Below are 18917 nucleotides of genomic sequence, written 5' to 3'. Positions count from 1 at the left end.
AATGGTGATGTTCTTAACCCCCTGGTGGGAACGCAGAGGAGCTGGAATATACTTGGTTTAAATCATGCATACACATGTTTATCATGGCTGCCTTGTATAATTAGAGTCCGTTTGAAACGTTGATGTGTTTGCAAGCTGCAATATGCGAGTAGCCAGCAGGGGGAGGAGACAAAACGAGTGAGACTGTGGGTGGTTCTCAATATCAAGACACGTGGCCTCGCAAGGCGATGGCCTTGTTCGGGATGAGCAGCGCCTCGCTTGGAAAAGAGACGAGAGCAGACGGGCGCAGCAGGGGGAGTGGCTGAAAGCCGGCATTCAAGTCGAACAGTTTTCCCTACATGAAGCTTATGGGTGATAATTGATGAAGATATCGCGTTAGCGTTCATACTTGTTTAATAATTCATTTTAATTCTGGTGCCTGTTAGCAACCGAAGCACATCCTCACCTATTTGTGGATATAATATGTTGTATAGGAAGACATGACTCTAATAATAAGTAATGGTTAGCAGCTGTAGAGTTCTAGTGTGCGTATAGGAAACAAATCACATTTCTCTTTATGGCCCATAGAGTTGTAATCATCAAGGTAACATGATTTACAGAATACACGTGACCAACTAACATTTCCTGTTCTACCACCGGATGTTTGGATCAGAATGTGAACCAATCAGATCTTAGATCAGGTGAGAGCCAGGCGTTTCCCGTCACGCCCTAGGTTTTGCAGCCGGTGGAGAGCAACTGCAGCGCCTTGCTCCAAAATCTGCGGCTGCCTTGATCTCACAAGGTTATCGTTGCCTGACGTCAGAGCAAGTCGGCGTCAAGTCAGACACAAATCTAACCGGCATGTACTGGGCGATCACCGGTGATCTCATCTGCTCTGAACTAACTCCTCTCGAACACGCCAGTGTCTTGCACAGGGTTGCCAACTCTCATGCATTGAGCATGAGACATGCCTTTCACCCTCTTCACGTGCTTTCATGCCACACCTCCAATATCTCATGCTGAATCAGCGCTGGTGCTCCTTGAGCAAGACACTTAACCCCACTTTCCTGCTTGTGGTGTTTGGCAGGACCGGTGGCGCTGGTGCTCGGCAGCCTCGCCTCAGTACGTCCCAGGGCAGCTGTAGCTACATCGTAGCTCATCATCACTAGGGTGTGAATATGTGTGTGTGATAAATGAAGGTGCTATATCAAATACAGGCCATTTACCATTTTACAATTTATCAGCCACAGATCGCTCGCTACTGAGCCGGGCTACCGTGGTGACTCACTCACACGCCGCTCTCCTACATTAGTTGGTTTGGCGGAATCCTAATGTTTTAATTCCTTTTTTTGACACAAATCCCTCCTCCGTAACCAGGTTACTGGTACGGAAGCCTGAAAAGGCCAAAATTCCTCAAACGTTTTTTTTCTTACTGGCTGAAAATAATTCACTGAATAGGATCGGCCATGAACTATCATAAACTGCGCACGGATATACCTGTCATTAATGATATAAAACCAGTAAATAGATATTATTTTGAAATATCAAAATAAGATTTTTACAGATCTGACTTCCTGTCATTTCTCATGTAATTTCTTTAATTTCATGACAAAACACATGAGGTGTCTGGAAAATAGACTTCATGTGGAAACTGACTGCTGGTCTTTGGAACTTCTGTGTAAAAGAGGCGTGCCTGTTTCAGATCAGTCCACACTAGACAGATAACCTCGGTTCAGTCTCCACTTACTTTAATTTATTAGGGGGGAAACAGTCAATCCAAACCAACCGGCCCTGTGCTTAAATCAGGAATGGTCATTAAACACATTCTTTGCAAAGCTGATTTATTTAATATCAATTGTGTCTAAACATTTGAAACCCTGACTTTTAAATAAAGAAACAGAATCTGTGAGGACTGGTGGTGCTGATAAAGTCTCTCTGTTGGTGCAGCGAGCCATCATTTTTGTACCACAACATGAGCTAAAAGACGTCTGCCTTCTGAACAACAGAAGAGGCATAATGACCTCTGACCCCAACTCTATGATGACCAGTGTCCAAGTACAGACTCTGTGCTGACATGTTGGGTGTAAAAAAACTGCTGTCTTCCACTTTCACTTGTAGCATCAGGCTTTAGCGTAACGACTGCATATTTAATTATGAACAATGAGATTTGATATTCCATATAAATATGATCAACCTGATTGATCTTTGAATGTTTAACCAGAAGAATTTAGGATTCTTTGCTTGTTCAGGGACCATAAACACATTTTGTATTAATTCAAACAGAGTCAAGTATATAGTTAAAAATAAACTTTATTTTCTAAACTAATTACAATACATGACAAGCTATAAACAATGATATGTGATGGAGTGTATGTGTGAGATGGAGTGTATGTGTAGTGCTGGTTATTAGATCCTTTGTATCTGAAAGAGATCGTGAATTCTGGATGTAAAAGAATTTATGGTCTGCTATAAACTAGAGAGTTGATTATTAATAAAACAACATCAGACCCAATCTGTTGTGTCTACGAACCCTGATGAAGACCCCCTTTGCGGATACGAAATGTCAGGAAGTTGGGTGGGCCTCAAGGCACCGAAGTTCGTAGATTAACCGCGTTGCGACCAGTTCCAGTCCAGGGATGTCTCCCGGTCATGACATGCATAAAGGTTCGTTGCGTCTAAGATGGACGTCTGAGAGATGCAGTAGCTCTGAAAAGAGCTGTTGTGTCTGTAATCACTTGCAGCATCATGGCAAGGTTTTGACTTAAGGTCAAAGGAAGTTGTTTCAAAATGGATTCTTTCTCGATTTGGCCAAATCGAGGTGTCAGCTGGAAACTGAGTGGCTCGGCAGTCACTCTAGTTGTAATAATCTAGAGTTTATCATTTCTGTGAATCAGAATTTGACATGTTGTAGGCTTTACCAAACATCCCTCAGAAACCACATCTTCCAGATACGAGCTGTTCTTGTTCTATGGATAAAGAATCGTTAAACCTATGTGATGTGACCTTAACCTTAATTTGCATCTAATGAACATTGTGTATGAGTGTAGATAATGATTCACTTGTTAAATCAAACATTACTGATCATAAGATGTAAATGGGTCATTGTAAGACAACATTAATTTAAATTTCACTAAATTAGGCACGGATTATTCAAACATTTCAAATAACATTTGGTTCATTCAACCATATGATTATTTATGATTATTTAACTTATGAGTTGTAAAAGTTCACTTTTCATTCAGAGTGGAATCCTGCAGTCTTATCAGAGGAAAGCCTTGTTTGGAGACATAGGCTGACAATCTTGTCCTCATGGACTGTCAACAAGCACTGCAGAATCTTCTGGGTGTTAGAAGATAGAATATACAGGTGCTGGCCAGTAAATTAGAATATCATCAAAAGGTTGAAAATATTTCAGTAATTCCATTCAAAACGTGAAACTTGTACATTATATTCATGCAATGCACACAGACCAATGTATTTCCAATGTTCATTACATTTAAATTTGATATTCATAAGTGACAACTAATGAAAACTCCAAATTTGGTATCTCAAAAAATTAGAATATTCTGAAAAGGCTGAATATAGAAGACACCTGCTGCCACTCTAATCAGCTGATTTACTCAAAACACCTGCAAAGGCCTTTAAAAGGTCCCTCAGTCTTGTTTTGACGGCACCACAATCATGGGGAAGACTTCTGACTTAACAGCTGTCCAAAAGACAATCATTGACACCTTGCACAAGGAGGGCAAGACACAAAAGGTGATTGCTAAAGAAGCTGGCTGTTCGCAGAGCTCTGTGTCCAAGCACATTAACAGACAGGCGAAGGGACGGAAAAAATGTGGTAGAAAAAAGTGTACAAGCTCTAGGGATAACCGCACCCTGCAGAGAATTGTGACGACAAACCCATTCAAAAATGTGGGGGAGATCCACAAAGAGTGGACTGCAGCTGGAGTCAGCGCTTCAAGAACCACCACGAGGAGACTCATGAAAGACATGGGATTCAGGTGTCGCATTCCGTGTGTCAAGCCACTCTTGAACATGAAACAGCGCAAGAAGCGTCTCGCCTGGGCCAAGGACAAAAAGGACTGGACTGATGCTGAGTGGTCCAAAGTTATGTTTTCTGATGAAAGCAAGTCCTGCATTTCCTTTGGAAATCAAGGACCCAGAGTCTGGAGGAAGAGCGGAGAAGCACAGAATCCACGTTGCATGAGGTCCAGTGTAAAGTTTCCACCGTCAGTGATGGTGTGGGGTGCCATGTCATCTGCCGGTGTTGGCCCACTCTGTTTCCTGAGGTCCAGGGTCAATGCAGCCGTCTACCAGGAAGTTTTAGAGCACTTCATGCTTCCTGCTGCTGACCAACTTTATGGGGATGCAGACTTCACCTTTCAACAGGACTTGGCACCTGCACACAGTGCCAAAACCACCAGCACCTGGTTCAAGGACCATGGTATCCCTGTCCTTGATTGGCCAGCAAACTCGCCTGACCTTAACCCCATAGAAAATCTATGGGGTATTGTGAAGCGGAGGATGCAATACGCTAGACCCAACAATGCAGAGGAGCTGAAGACGACTATCAGAGCAACCTGGGCTCTCATAACACCTGAGCAGTGCCACAGACTGATCGAGTCCATGCCACGCCGCATTACTGCAGTTATTGAGGCAAAAGGAGCCCCGACTAAGTATTGAGTGCTATACATGCACATTCTTTTCATGTTCATTCTTTTCAGTTGGCCAACATTAGAGAAACAAACATTTTTTCATTGGCCTTTAGAATATTCTAATTTTCTGAGATACCAGATTTGATGTTTTCATTGGTTGTCACCTATAAATATCAAAATTAAATGTAATGAACATTGGAAATACATTGGTCTGTGTGCATTGCATGAATATAATGTACAAGTTTCACGTTTTGAATGGAATTACTGAAATATTTTCAACCTTTTGATGATATTCTAATTTACTGGCCAGCACCTGTAAAATCCACCTAGAAGATGGAATTATTTCTGTAGATGGCCAATCACTATGTAAATCCATATATAGGTGAAAATTGACCCTTTCTGGCTGCTACACACTGAATCGTTTAAATATTCAAACATCTGGTAAAGTGAAAAAAAACAAATTGGAGCTTTTGATGAGTTTGTGCCTGGAGGGGGCAATGGGAGGTTTCAGGTGGCTTCTGCAGCAGGAGTCAGGAAGTCCCAGAAAGACGTTGTGTTGCTTCTTGCTGATTTCATAAAGCGTGTTTGACCATGGGCCACTGTCAGGAACTGCTGCGCCACCCTGTTCTGATGTGATTAGTTCACAGTTAGAGGGCACGTGTCAGTCCGCAGAGAAAACATTTGTTACCAGAAACCCACCAAAATTCATTACATAATCAAATATGACTTTCATCCCAGAAAGTCCAACATCTAATCATTTTTGATGTTGCCTCCTGGAAAAAAATTGGCTTGTTTCCTAATTAAATTAAATTAAATTCCTGTGCAGTGTGTTCACATAGATTAGGTCTTCAGGTCAGACCGATGTTATGTTCATCTTTGTGTTTGGAACACCAAGCTGCAGCTCTGGCGCAGTTGATTCTCTGTAGCATTCACCTAAAGTGATAATAGAGAAGGGATTGGCTACCAATTGGCTACCAATGACAGTGTATACGCATGTAAGGAGAAAAAAAAACCCAAAAATACATATCTGTATACTATTGATTAGGCTAACAATTGTATTTGAATGAACCCGTAAGTAATAGGAATAATAATGACAATAGCCATGAAGGAGCAAAGAAGAGAGAGAAAAAAAATCATTATATATATAAATGCATACATACATAAATAAATAATAATAGTAATAAATAATAATAGTAAATAATAATAGTAAATAATAATAATAATAATAATAATAATAATAATAATAATAATAATAATAATAATAATAAAAAAATTGGACCCCCCCCACCCCCCCACCCCACCCCCCGGGTGATATGGTTATCTATTTCGTACAGAATAAGAAAAAAACACTGATTAATAACAATGTGGAAGTGGTTTGGGATGCAACAACAACAACAAAAAATAGCCACAATGGTCTAAGCACCTACCAAGAGGCTCAGCCAGGAGTCGTCATACTTCTGATGTATTTCTTCTGCGAATGTGAAGTTTTTCTCAGTACCATTATACGTGATGAATGTCAGCACAATCATTATAATAGTGGAATTTGCAGATAATGGCTCTTGGTCGCTCCCCCGTTTTTGGGGTGGGCTGGGGGGTGCGGTGTGATCTGTCCAAAAGTGGCTCTTAAATTTCTCCTCCCTCTTTGACTTTGTACCTCCTTCCTCTGATGACATAGAGCTCCTTACCAACTCATTTAATGATCACTGCCTCAAAATTCTAGATCAGGTCGCCCCTTACAAAACCAGCCGCAGTTCCAGTGCCTCCAGTTCACCCTGGCTGAACAACCAGATTCTTGATCTTAGACGCTCCTATAGAAAAGCGGAACGACGGTGGAAGAGGACAGGTCTGGTTGTTCATCGCAAATATTTTAAAGAACTTCTCGAGTCATACAACGAAGCTGTAGAAAATGCCAGGTCTTCTTTCTTCAGCAACCTCATATGTCAAAATAAGAATAATCCTAAGGTTTTGTTTGATACCATCTCCAGCATCGTGTCTTCTCCTCCGCAGCATGCTCAGCTATCTTCAGCTGATGATTGTAAAACCTTTCTCCACTTTTTTGCAAACAAGGTGCTGAATCTGAGATCCAGCATTCCACCAGCCCTCGCCCCCTCAGGAGGGGAGGCCCCCCAGTGCTCCGAGTCTTTCACCACCTTCTCCCCAATTACACTAAATGACTTAACCTCAATAATCAGTCAGATGAAACTCTCATCATGCTCTTCAGATATCTTAACTCCCTCTGTTTTAGTCGGATCCCTTGGCGCTATCAGTCCATCTCTGTTGACTATAATCAACAGCTCACTGAGCCAAGGCTGTGTTCCATCTTACTTTAAAAATGCAGTAGTGACTCCTCTCTTAAAGAAACCCAACCTTGACGCCAGCTCCGCCAGTAACTTTAGGCCCATTTCTAAGCTACCTTTCATCAGCAAAGTACTTGAGAAGGTTGTTGAAACCCAACTCAGATCCTGGTTTTCTAAGTCAAAGATCTCTGACCCCTTCCAATCTGGCTTTCTGAAGCAGCACTCAACTGAGACTGCTCTAGTAAGGGTGCATAATGACCTCCTGATGGCTGCAGGGAAATGCTCTGTCATGGTCCTGCTTGACCTCAGTGCAGCTTTTGGCACTGTACGTTCTACTAAACAGGTTAAAGGCCCTGGCTTGGATTTCAGGTTCTGCTCTAGACTGGCTCTCTTCTTATCTCACCAACAGAACATTCACAGTGAAGTCCGAAACCTTCTCTTCAGATATTGCCTCTCTAACATGCGGGGTCCCACAAGGTTCAGTTCTAGGGCCTCTACTATTCGCATTCTATATTCTTCCCCTAGCTGGCATCATTCATTCTTTCCCAGACATCTCCTACCACATCTACGCTGATGATATAGAGCTCCGGGAGTTGACGTCACTTCTCCCGGCATGCAACAGTTCAAATCGAAACGGCGCCATATTGGCATGCAGAAGCCGGCAGCTGGACTATTTGTTATTGTCAGAAAACTCAATCAAACGGGAAATATGGTAGATTCCTGTTGTGCCCCAGGATGCAGAACAGACGCGGACGACATAAGGAATGAGCCATCTACAGGATTCCCCAAGATCCGGAGCGCCGCAAACGTTGGATCATTGTAATAAAACGCGCGAAAATGAAGCTGTGGGATCCCGAGAGTAAAGGTTTTTGCGTACGCAGCGACCGCTTCATATCAGGTACTTAAACCAACGTTTCCTCAACTGTGTATGGTATTTATTTTAAATGCTTTTATTATGATTCTTAGTGGGCTTCCTAAACTTATTTTGGCGTGGGTTTTTCTGTCTTATTACTCATAGCAGCAAGTAAACATCACGTAAAACGTTGCCTCGTGAGTTCTGCGTGCTGCCGTTTCCGTGTTTTATGATCACAGCAATTAACCGGCTAAGCTGTTTTTAATTTATAAGCAATGGTTGATCAATTGTCAGATCACTCATAAAAAGCACTTTGGATTGCTATTATCTGTGTCACCGAGACTACTTACGTGTAAATCTGTTATTTGTCCGTCCATCCATCCATTTTCATCCGCGTATCCGGAGTCGGGTTGCGGGGGCTGTAGCGTGACTTCCCTCTCCCCAGCCGCCGGAGCCAGCTCCTCCGGGTAAATCCCAAGGGGTTCCCTGGCCAGGTCCGGTGTTGTGCCGGTAAGAAGCCCGCTCTGACAGCTTCTGGCGTCGGAGCGGGCAGTAGAGTCGAGAGTCCCAGACCTTCTCCCCAGCTCCTCCGGCCGGGGGAATCCCAAGGGGTTCCCCCGGCCAGGTCCGGTGTTGTGCCGGTAAGAAGTCTGCTCCGACAGCTTCTGGCATTTTTAAAAAGTATCCCAGGGGCACGGTAAGGGTCGGAGATGTTCAGTCTATTTAATTTCTGACTATATAAAACGATTTCTTCTGTTTTAAAGTGTGAAGTAAACTCCGACGAAGTAAAATCCAAGCGGATCCCGTTCATGTTCATGGTTACATCCGTGTTTGTTTACCTTTTTTGCATGCCAAAATGGCGTCCACTAACTGAGAGTCACGTGGGGTCCGGAGCTCTATTCAGCTCTATATGTCCTTTATGCCACACCAGTTGGACAGGCTGGCCACCCTTGTACTCTGCCTGACCCAGATCAGTCACTGGCTGTCCAGCAACTTTCTTGTCCTCAATGCTAACAAGACAGAGACCCTGATCGCTGCACCCCCGGAACTTCAGCCAAAAATTGAGAGAGAAATTGCCTCTTTTTGCCCATCGGCCAAGGCCAACATTAGAAACCTAGGAGTTATTTTTGATCCAGCCTTAAGTTTAGACTCACACGTCAAAACCATCTCCCGCTCTTGTTTCTCTCAACTGAGAAACATTTCAAAAGTCTGTAAACTGGTTTCTACTGCAGATCTGGAAAAAAACATCCATGCCTTTGTGTCATCACGCTTAGACTACTGTAACGCTCTTTTTACTGGTCTCAGCAAAACCTCCCTCTCACGCCTTCAAGCCATCCAAAATGCAGCAGCCAGACTCCTAACCAAATCCAGCAGACGAGCTCACATCACTCCAGTTTTACAGTCCCTCCACTGGCTCCCGGTAGAATATAGAATACAGTTTAAAGTTTTAGTCCTGACCTATAGAGCTCTTAACAACCAGGCTCCAAGCTACCTATCTGAGCTTTTATCCCCACACACCACCTCTCGGAACCTTAGAGCCACATCTGAAAACCTCCTGGCTGTTCCGCGAACCAGACTGAAAACCAAAGGGGACAGGGCCTTTCAGACTATTGCACCCAGACTTTGGAACAGGTTACCTTCAAATCTCCGTCTCTCTAACACTGTAGAGGTCTTTAAAAATCATCTAAAAACTCACCTTTTCATCCAGGCGTTCCCTCCCTAAATGTTTCAAAAAGATGGCTTTGTTCGGGTTCACACCTTCACTTTGTTTATACTCATAATTAAATTTTCTACTTTATTACTGCTATTGTTTTTTGGATGTTTTTATTGGTTAGAGGTATTTGTCCTGATCTTTATCATGTTGTACAGCGCTTTGTGATTTATATCTGTGAAAGGCGCTATATAAATAAACTTTTACTTACTTACTTACTTTGTCACAATGTGGAGGGAAGGTGAGGGAGGAAGAGCGGATCCTTCAGGCAGGTAAATCAACCCAGGCCAGACAGCAGCAGACATTTGGTTCCTTTTAATGGTTAGGAGTGCAGACACGACAGGGTAGACGGATGTGAACATAAACTGACATGTAACGAGTACGAACCGACCAAACCACAAGCAACACACAAGGTTTATATTCACACTGGGATGGGTAATCAGGTAACAAGAGGCAGGTGGACACAATTAAGGAAAAACTCAAGGCACAGAGGAGCAATAATGTGACATACTTACTTACTTACTCTTTTTCCAACTGGAACATTTCTTTAAGCAAAGCAGCCACCGCTTTAATGGAGTGAATGTCGGGGCCTTCAGGTACTCCCACGATTCTAATGTTATTATGCCTCGACCTGGACTCCAATCCTCACATTTATTTTTGGGCATGGCTACATTAGCAGTGAGGGATTCAACAGCGGCTTTTATCGAGACTATATCATCAGAACAGCTGGAGAGCGCATGCTCCATTTCCCGAATGGTACCACTTAGCTTAGCCACATTAACGTGGGTCGCAGCTTTATCCTTGGCTAGTTGAGCTTTCACCAACTGTAGATCGAGCTTGATAGTTGACAAAGTATAACCAAGGGTCTCTTGGAGTTCCTTCTTGAAGATATCAGCGATGTCCTTCCTCAGCGAACCCAGCAACTCAAGCTTGAGAGTGGAGATATTGTGAGCAGGGCCAGCCGGAGTTCCCGATTCACTTGAGGCCGAGGATGCAGGCTGAAGACTAGGCCTCAACTGTGTCTGCACTACATTACGGCCTTTCGTACCTTTTCCAGACATTCTGATGTTGGAATTGCACCCCAGGGCAGTTAGATAACTGAAAAAAGTCCAACACTTAACTTATAAACAAAAAGCGGGGAGGAATAACAGTGGTTTTAATCCAACTTGGCAGGAGGAACCAAACGTATGTCCTACTCCGTTGACGTCCCGACCAGTCTCCAAGGTGCTGTTTAACACCATCAGCAGCATTGTCTCTCCTGCCTCTCCTACAGCCTCCATCCACTTTGTTACAGACTGTGAGAACTTTCTGTCTTTCTTTGTGGACAAAGTCAATAAGGTTAGATCTAGCATCTCTCCTTCAGCCTTATCGCCGCCTCTCCCGACTCCAACCAGGCCCATCATCCTAGATAGCTTTGCTCCTGTTTCTTTGCCTGAGTTAACCAAACTAGTTAACTCTATGAAGACCTCTGCATGCCCCCTCGACATCTTACCCTCATCTTTGTTTAAAAGTGCTTTTCAGTCCATCGGTCCCAGCGTGCTCTCTATAATTAATGCTTCTCTGGTTTCTGGTCAGGTCCCTGCTTACTTTAAGAATGCTGTAATCCACCCGCTTCTTAAAAAACCGAGTCTCGACCCCTCTCTCCATAGCAGCTTCAGACCATCTCTAAACTTCCGTTCATCTCCAAGATTTTGGAAAAGGTTGTGGCTAAACAACTCACAGCTGCTCTTGATGAACATAACATCTCTGATAGCTTCCAGTCAGGTTTTCGTAGAGCTCATTCTACTGAAACAGCCCTTCTTAGTGATGCAGGGGGACTGTTCTGTTCTGGTCCTGTTGGACCTGACTGCAGCCTTTGACACTGTTGACCATCACCTGCTACTGGAGAGGATGAGAGACTGGGTAGACCTATCAGGAACTGCTCTGGAGCGGTTCTCCTCTTATCTGTCTGAGTGTTCCTTCTCTGTGGAGAAGTTTCAGTCCTCCACCACCTCCCTCACCCATGGTGTCCCACAAGGATCTGTGCTGGCATCTCTACTTTTCATCCTCTATCTGCTTCCTCTTCAGCACATCCTGAGCTATTTTAAAATAATTTCCTACCATCACTATGCAGATAACATCCAACTGTACATCTCCTTTAATCCTCTGGAGTCTGTGATATAAATAGCCGTTTTGACAATGTTTAGTGTTCACCTTATTATTTCACTTTATATTGTATTGTTTATGCATTGTTCAGTATCATTCTTTTCAGCACAATCTCACCTATTTGACTATGGAGTAATTTCTTTATGTTATCACACTGTATTAGCACACTGAACCTGAAAGTACACAAAAAAACCCATCAAACTCTGAGCAGTGAAAACCACAAGCATTTGTTACAAAGCATTTTCAGCACTCAGAATAAAACTTTAGGGTGAGTAAAACACAAACGGGTCAAATGTAACAAACAACTGTTAAATGCAAGTTTTTGGTATGAAAATACAAGGCATGTCTCAGGTGTTTTTCATGTGAAATTGCTGTTATGCTGAAAATGGAGTTCCACACTTTCTGTCTACCTCTGCTACTTCCAAAATTTCCCAGCAGAAGACAGGATCAGTTTAGCAAGCAAAAAAAATTATATACCGTCTTTTCCGGACTACGAGCCACTATTTTTTTCCCCGCGCTTTGAACCATGCGGCTTATAATAAGGTGCAGGTTTACTGAAGATTTCCCTTCACCTGCCAGGGGGCGCTTTAGCAGAAAGTGAAACAGGTGGAAGTCAAAAGTGGAAATCGAAGAAAGTGCTCATTTTAATTTAGCACATGCAAGCAGCCGGCACGACGAAGAATTTTTTTTCAAATCCATACCCCCTCATCATGGTAACTACACGTATGAGTTCATCTGATGCCGCATTTAAGTTGAAGGCCATCGATCTGGCAGTAAAGGAGGGAAACAGTGCTGCCGCACGTAAGCTTGGCATGAATGAATGCATGGTTTGGCGCTGGAGACGGCAGCGGGGAGAACTCATTCAAGCCAGCTTCACCCGGTGATGACGACAGCAACACGGACAGCGACACTGACATCGCCACAGAAAAGGTATGTGACGAAGCTCTTCGGAGGCTGTTTAACGCCAACACTGAAGAAGAGGACTTTAATGGCTTTAGTGCGCAAGAGGAAGATGAGAGCGAATTACTTTTTCTGGTAGGCAAGTGTGTTTTATTTACTAACCAGACATGTTTTGTGTGCAGTTTTAATTTTCTAATCATCCAGGGCTTATTAATGCTGTGTCAGCGCTGTTTTTTTCTTCTAAACATGCATGAAAATTACCGGTAATAACGTGTCAGTTCTGTTTTTTTTATAACCATCCAGAAATATGAATGCTATCAGTGCTTTTTTCTAAACTCTCAGGCACGTTCACCCGTGTTTAAAATTCATTTTGTTGAGTTAAAACAACAACCAAAAACCTCCGTGTAGCGTCTTTCTGTCTAATTGTCTTATGTTATGGCCATACATGCACTGTGCGCCGGAGACCTGCATGTGACTGCTGCGCCGCGGCTTGTATTTGAGTGCGGCGTGTGTGTGTGTAGAAAACCTTTTTTTTGTTGGTGCGGCTTATATTGAGGTGCGCTCTATAGTCCAGAAATTACAGTACATATATTAACATTATATACATTACATTAAATACATATATATACAAAGAAGGTGTTATGACCAGAAGCCATAGTTTATATGTGTCATGTTCTGCGGGTGGAGGTGGCAGACCACAGGTGAAGAGCTCTGCAGTAGCAGAGCGCTTCAGGCACAAATAAGACATAAAATAGAGAACATGTGCGGACATGAACGATCGTGTGTTAATTATTGTTTTTTGGTTGCGCCACTTTGAGAATGGACCGTGCGCTGGACGCAGCAGCCTGGAGCGCTGCACACCAACGATCATCGCTATATGTGCTCTCTGCTCAGAAGAGTCCATAAGTGATGTAATATAGGTAGAAAACTTTTTTCCGGCTCCCCTGGATGTGTAGGATATACAGCTCCCTCATAATTCGATCCCTGCTCCTGGATGAAAAGCCGGACATTTTCATCAAGAACCCCCAGTCCGGACGCCCCGGACAGAGAGTGAAAAGTGGACATGTCCGGGGAAAACAGGACGTACGGTCACCCTAGTTTAATATAAAGCGGGAGATTACAGATACAGTATTTTGCTCGTGCCCTTGCTGCCCTGGGCCCTTTAGAGTTTGTGGGCCCTGGGCAATTGCCCAGTTGCCCATATGGTTAATCCAGCCTTGCCAGCAGGTCTCTGAGGTCCAGTGATCAAAGCCTACTGGTTGTGCAGTGCACCAGGCTTAAGACCAAAGGTGACGGATCATTTGCTGCTGTGGCCCCCGGACTCTGGAACTCTCTCCCCCTGAGCCCGAAATCAGTGGACTCCTTTAAACTCACCTGCTTTGGTGGGACCTTCACCACCCTCTCCTTGTTCTGCTCTTTCCACCAACTCTGCTCTTCCCGACTTCCAGTGATACCTCTTCATCACAATTGTTACTTTTCCCACTTTTTACTATATTATTCAATCATTTTCAAATTCCTTCATTTTACTTTTTGGTTTTGAGTGTTTTGTTCTTGTGAAGCACCTCGTGTTTTTTTCTTGAGAGGTGCTGTATAAACATTTTATCTGTGTGTGCTTTACTCACTACATGTATTTTTGGAAATGGTATAAATGTGGTTTTCCTATGCCTGATTGGCTGTTCTGGCAGGAAGAGCTCAGCACACTAATGCTCTCTGTTTATTAGGACCATCCACCATTTTGGTGTGAGCCCATCTTGTCTATATTGGATATGTTCCCTTTTCAGCCCACACTGCAAGAAGCCTAAGTGCTGCACAGTCCATCTCCCCAACACACTGCCTAATGGCCGAAACCACTCTGGAATCTCTCCCCTCTTGTCACCATGGCAACCATCAGACAAATTTTCTCCCCATATTTTCCCTTTTTTTGCAAATTCCTTATTTATGTTTAATGGGCAGCAGCTGAGAAGGTGGCTACGGGAAGCAACAGAAAGCAGCCACATCTGAGAGAATCTGCTGCACAAATTCCTTCACATGTTGCACGAGCCCCACACCCCAGCACTGCTTCTTCCTCTCCTCCTTGGATCTGATTCTCAGCCCTCGTGCATTGGGTGGAATTCTGTGCCGCAGCGTGAATTCTCTCCTCTTTCTCTCTCTTCAATAATAAAGTATTCTGACAATCATCAAATCATCTTTTGCCAAGTTCCTCTGCTGTCTGTGTCTTAGTGGTGTAGACAGCGTTCCTCCCAACTGGGTCATGTGAAGGAAAGCCTCAGACGGCTCGTGCTCGTCTCATGCAATCTGTTTCTTCAGCTCATGAGTAAATGTGTGCCTACATATCTTTATATAATGGTTAAGCATGCATTTCTGATTTTACATTTTTGGCAAATATTTAAGTGTATTTAAATATAGTACATAAATATGCTTCCCCTGGTTTAAAAGCAGAGTCATTGAAGAGGATGGAGGAGGTCCAATAAGCTTAATTTAATTTATTCATCCATGAAAGCTGAACTAGAATACCATTTCTATCCCCCACCCCTAACCAACCTCAGCCTCTCTCTCCCACCTTGCTCCCTGCTTCAAAGAGAGGGTGAGGGTGATGACTATGAGGGTGACGGAGCATAAGTGGGTTTGTGTCTAATTGAAAACCAAGGTCTGGCCCCGTAAGTACTGGGCTGTGTGATGCAGACCAAGGTGTTCTGTTCATCTGTGGCATCACACACATCAGACAAGGCAGTCCTTTTCATTTGATCTTGTGTTTACTTTTGATTTTACAATGAGGTGTGTGTGTGTGTTTCTGTGTGTGTTTGTTTGTGCTTGCATTTGTGTGTGTGTGTGTGTGTGTGTGTGTGTGGGGGGGGGGGGGGTACATGTGTGCATGTGTGCGTGCATGTGGATGTGTGTTTGGGACATCAGTAGCTCAGAAGATAGGGCAGGATGTCCAGTAATCAGAAGGTTGCAGGTTTGATCCCAGCTCCGACCAGAGAATTCTGTCGTTGTGTCCTTGGGCAAGACACTTAACCCCCTTTGCCTGTTGGTGATGGTCAGGGGGACCGGTGGCGCCTGTGCTCCACAACCTCACCTCTGTCAGTGTTCCCCAGGGAAGCTGTAGCTACATTGTAGCTCATCCCAACCAGTTGTGAATGTGTGTGTGTGAATGGGTGAATGACTGATTGTGTTGTAAAGTGCCTTGGGGGTATTCGAACCCTAAGTAGGCACAATACAAATACAGGCCACGTACCATTTGTGGTTGTGTGTGTCTATCTTTTTGTTTGCGTGTGTGCTGCATGTGTGTGTGTGTGTGTGTGTGTGTGTGTGTGTGTGTGTGTGTGTGTGTGTGTGTGTGTGTGTGTGTGTGTGTGTGCGTGTGTGTGTGTGTGTGTGTGTGTGAATGACATGCTGCATGCTGAGGACTGAGAGATTGGTTCTCTTGATATCGTTGCTCATGGAATTCGGCCATAATAATAGTTGCTGTTCCTGTCTCACCACTCTTGTCTCAGTTGTGACTGTAACCATGGTAACCATACGTTTTCTGTTGGTACAGAACATATGTTAAACAGTGTTTCCAAACACTGAACGCAGCTTCAAAGTTTCGTCATTTTTCTAAGTGTTGATGTGATTGGAGCTGCGTGACGAGTAAACTGGGTCACAGCATAATTCCCTGAGTTTTACTCTTAAAATGAACACACACACACACACACACACACACACACACACACACATGCACGCACGCACGCACACACACACACACACACACACACACACACACACACACACACACACACACACACACACACACACACACACACACACACACAGCCTACCTTTATTAAAGTCCCACCATTTTCCTCCATACAACATCCTGGTCCTTTTACCCTGCACTAATGTGATTGCATCACAACATGAAACAACTGAACTGGTTAAGTTGATTAAACTGATGTAAAATGAGTCGTCCCATTTAGAGTCAGTGTTGGTTCATATGGCCATGATCTGCTCCAGGTCTTGTAAATCTTTCTCATGGTGTGTAGCAATAAAAACACAGGCCATTCATATCTAAATGTCTAGTCCTATAAAGGAGGCTGTTTACATGGCAGCACTGAGATATTGACAGGAACAGGAACCATCAACGTGGTTCTAATAAACAGTGACTGGTTCAAGTTATGTGGTTCAGTTCCTCCAGCTGATCAACGTTAAACTACCTAAATAAAAGCAATAGAGTGGAAGTGACCTTTCAGGTTGGTGTGTTACTCTGGGCCATCTGTACTGGACCAGGTCATTCAGTCCTGGTCCTCTGGGGCCACTACCTGCATGTTAGCTATATGTGTTCCTGCGTTAGAGTTTAGCTAGTGAACCAGCTTTAGCTGTCTCTGAGGCCTCACATGCAGCTGAGCTGTTTTACGGGAGCCATGATAATGATGATGGTCACAGCTAGATTTGATAGCATCACGGAGGAAACAAGTGGGTTTGATAAGCTTGGAAATGGAAACAACAATAGTTGTTGATGGTTTAGTAAGGAGGTTGTTTGTTTAGATATTATGAGACGCGCTTTAGGCTAGCATTAACTCAGGTGTTTGGAGGGACTCGCACAGCACTCTGAAGACATCAGCCACAGCCTTTCATTTAGTAGAGAACAGGTCTTCTACAGTAACTTTATATGGAATAATGCATGAATTATTCGGTTTGCACAAATATATACATGTTAGTGAACCCATACATTTTAGTTCAAACACTGATGAGCTAATTTGTAATTGGTAATCTGATATAAAAACACAAAAGCCCAGTGGTTCTGCCTGGGCTGTAAACTGCATTTCTGCCTCAACAACTAAACAACTGGTTCAGGTTTTAATGGCCCAAGCTGGCACTTGGGAGCTTCTCCAAGCAACAACTGGTTCCTTCCTGTGTCTTTGAGGCTCATGTTTATTCATGTGATGCAGTTTGTGCTTCGGGGGGTGGTCACAAATACAAACGTGTACACTGAGACGGAGCGAGGACCTTTATTATTAGATTGGGACGGCATAAACCGAGCTGAAGATAAACAGAAGCTCAGCTGAGTATTTAGCATTTCTTTGGAAAATGCAGACAGTCGTCTGGGTGAGCAGAGCTGCAGATGTGTCTGGTGTGGGACGTAGCTGCCAGCGCGCTGACCAATAAAAGCTTCTGACATTTAATTATTGTCTCTTTGTGTCGCCACATTTCCCCTTCAGCCTAATGAAGAAGGCATCAGCCTACACACACACGCATACACACACACACACACACACACACACACACACACACACACACACACACACACACACACACACACACAGCACACACACACACACACACACACAGCACACACACACACACACACACAGCACACCCACGCACACACACACAAACACGCGCTCACTCACACACACACAAACACACACGCACACTCACACACACACACACACACACGTTTAGTCCTTCTTCTATAACAGTCCAGGGTTCCTGTCTAGAAGTGACACATCCAGTAGAAAAGCTCCGTTCATCAGTGTATTTCCAGTATCTGTCATCAGCCTTTAGACTTTAGAACCTTTATGCTTGTTTTTTTACTGTTTTTCTATTTGAACTCGAGTGTTTTTGTTTAAAGGCTCAGCAGTTCATCGCTTAAGCTTCCATTCTGCTGTTGAAGCTGAAACTTTCTCACACACTTGAACTCTGTCATCACCATTGTCCTATTCAGAGTTCAGAAATAAGCAAAGGGAGTTCTTGACAGTTTTGTTTGTCACTTCTAGACTCATCCTTTCTGCACAACTGCACGCTCATTTCTTCCGCCTCTCGTCTTTATGGCCTATATTTGCTTTCTGGGTGAATGGGCAGCAAGACAGGGTCTAGTCTGCCACCAGGACACGTTGTTGTTTATCTCTCTAGACAGTGAATGGAAAACAGGACTCACACACCACAGCGACACACACACACACACACACACACACACACACACACACACACACACACACACACACACACACAGACACACACACACACACACACACACACACACACACACACACACACACACACACACACACACACGGTCCTCTGTGAGCTCCTGTCTGTGGAAAAGTTTGCAGCAGTTTAGGATTTGTTCACGTCTCTTTGTAATTGTTGTGGGATTTCTTTTAGAGATGTAATAAAGCGACGAGCCGGCAGTCCAATCAAAAGGTTTTAATTCCATTATTGCAATAATAGAACTGAGGAATCAGTCTCAGAGACACTGTCACAAACATGTCCAGTGTGAGACCTGAAAGGCAGGGACCTCACCAGGAAAGGAAGGGTGACGATAAGGACCAGATCGCGGGCGAGGGTGTAAAAGAAGATGCCTCTCAGGCTAAACAGAAAAATGTTAATGGCTG

The 18917-nt window shown here is 43.8% G+C and overlaps 1 protein-coding gene across 1 annotated transcript in view; it reads left to right on the top strand.

Annotated features, from left to right (window-relative positions):
- csmd2 (CUB and Sushi multiple domains 2) overlaps positions 1 to 18917 on the top strand; it is a 338433-nt gene that overhangs the window by 61383 nt on the left and 258133 nt on the right. The window lies entirely within an intron of this gene.

Source organism: Nothobranchius furzeri, chromosome 11 (assembly GCF_043380555.1).
Source record: "Nothobranchius furzeri strain GRZ-AD chromosome 11, NfurGRZ-RIMD1, whole genome shotgun sequence".
NCBI lineage: Eukaryota > Metazoa > Chordata > Actinopteri > Cyprinodontiformes > Nothobranchiidae > Nothobranchius > Nothobranchius furzeri.
This window is presented reverse-complemented; position numbering and strand designations above follow the sequence as displayed.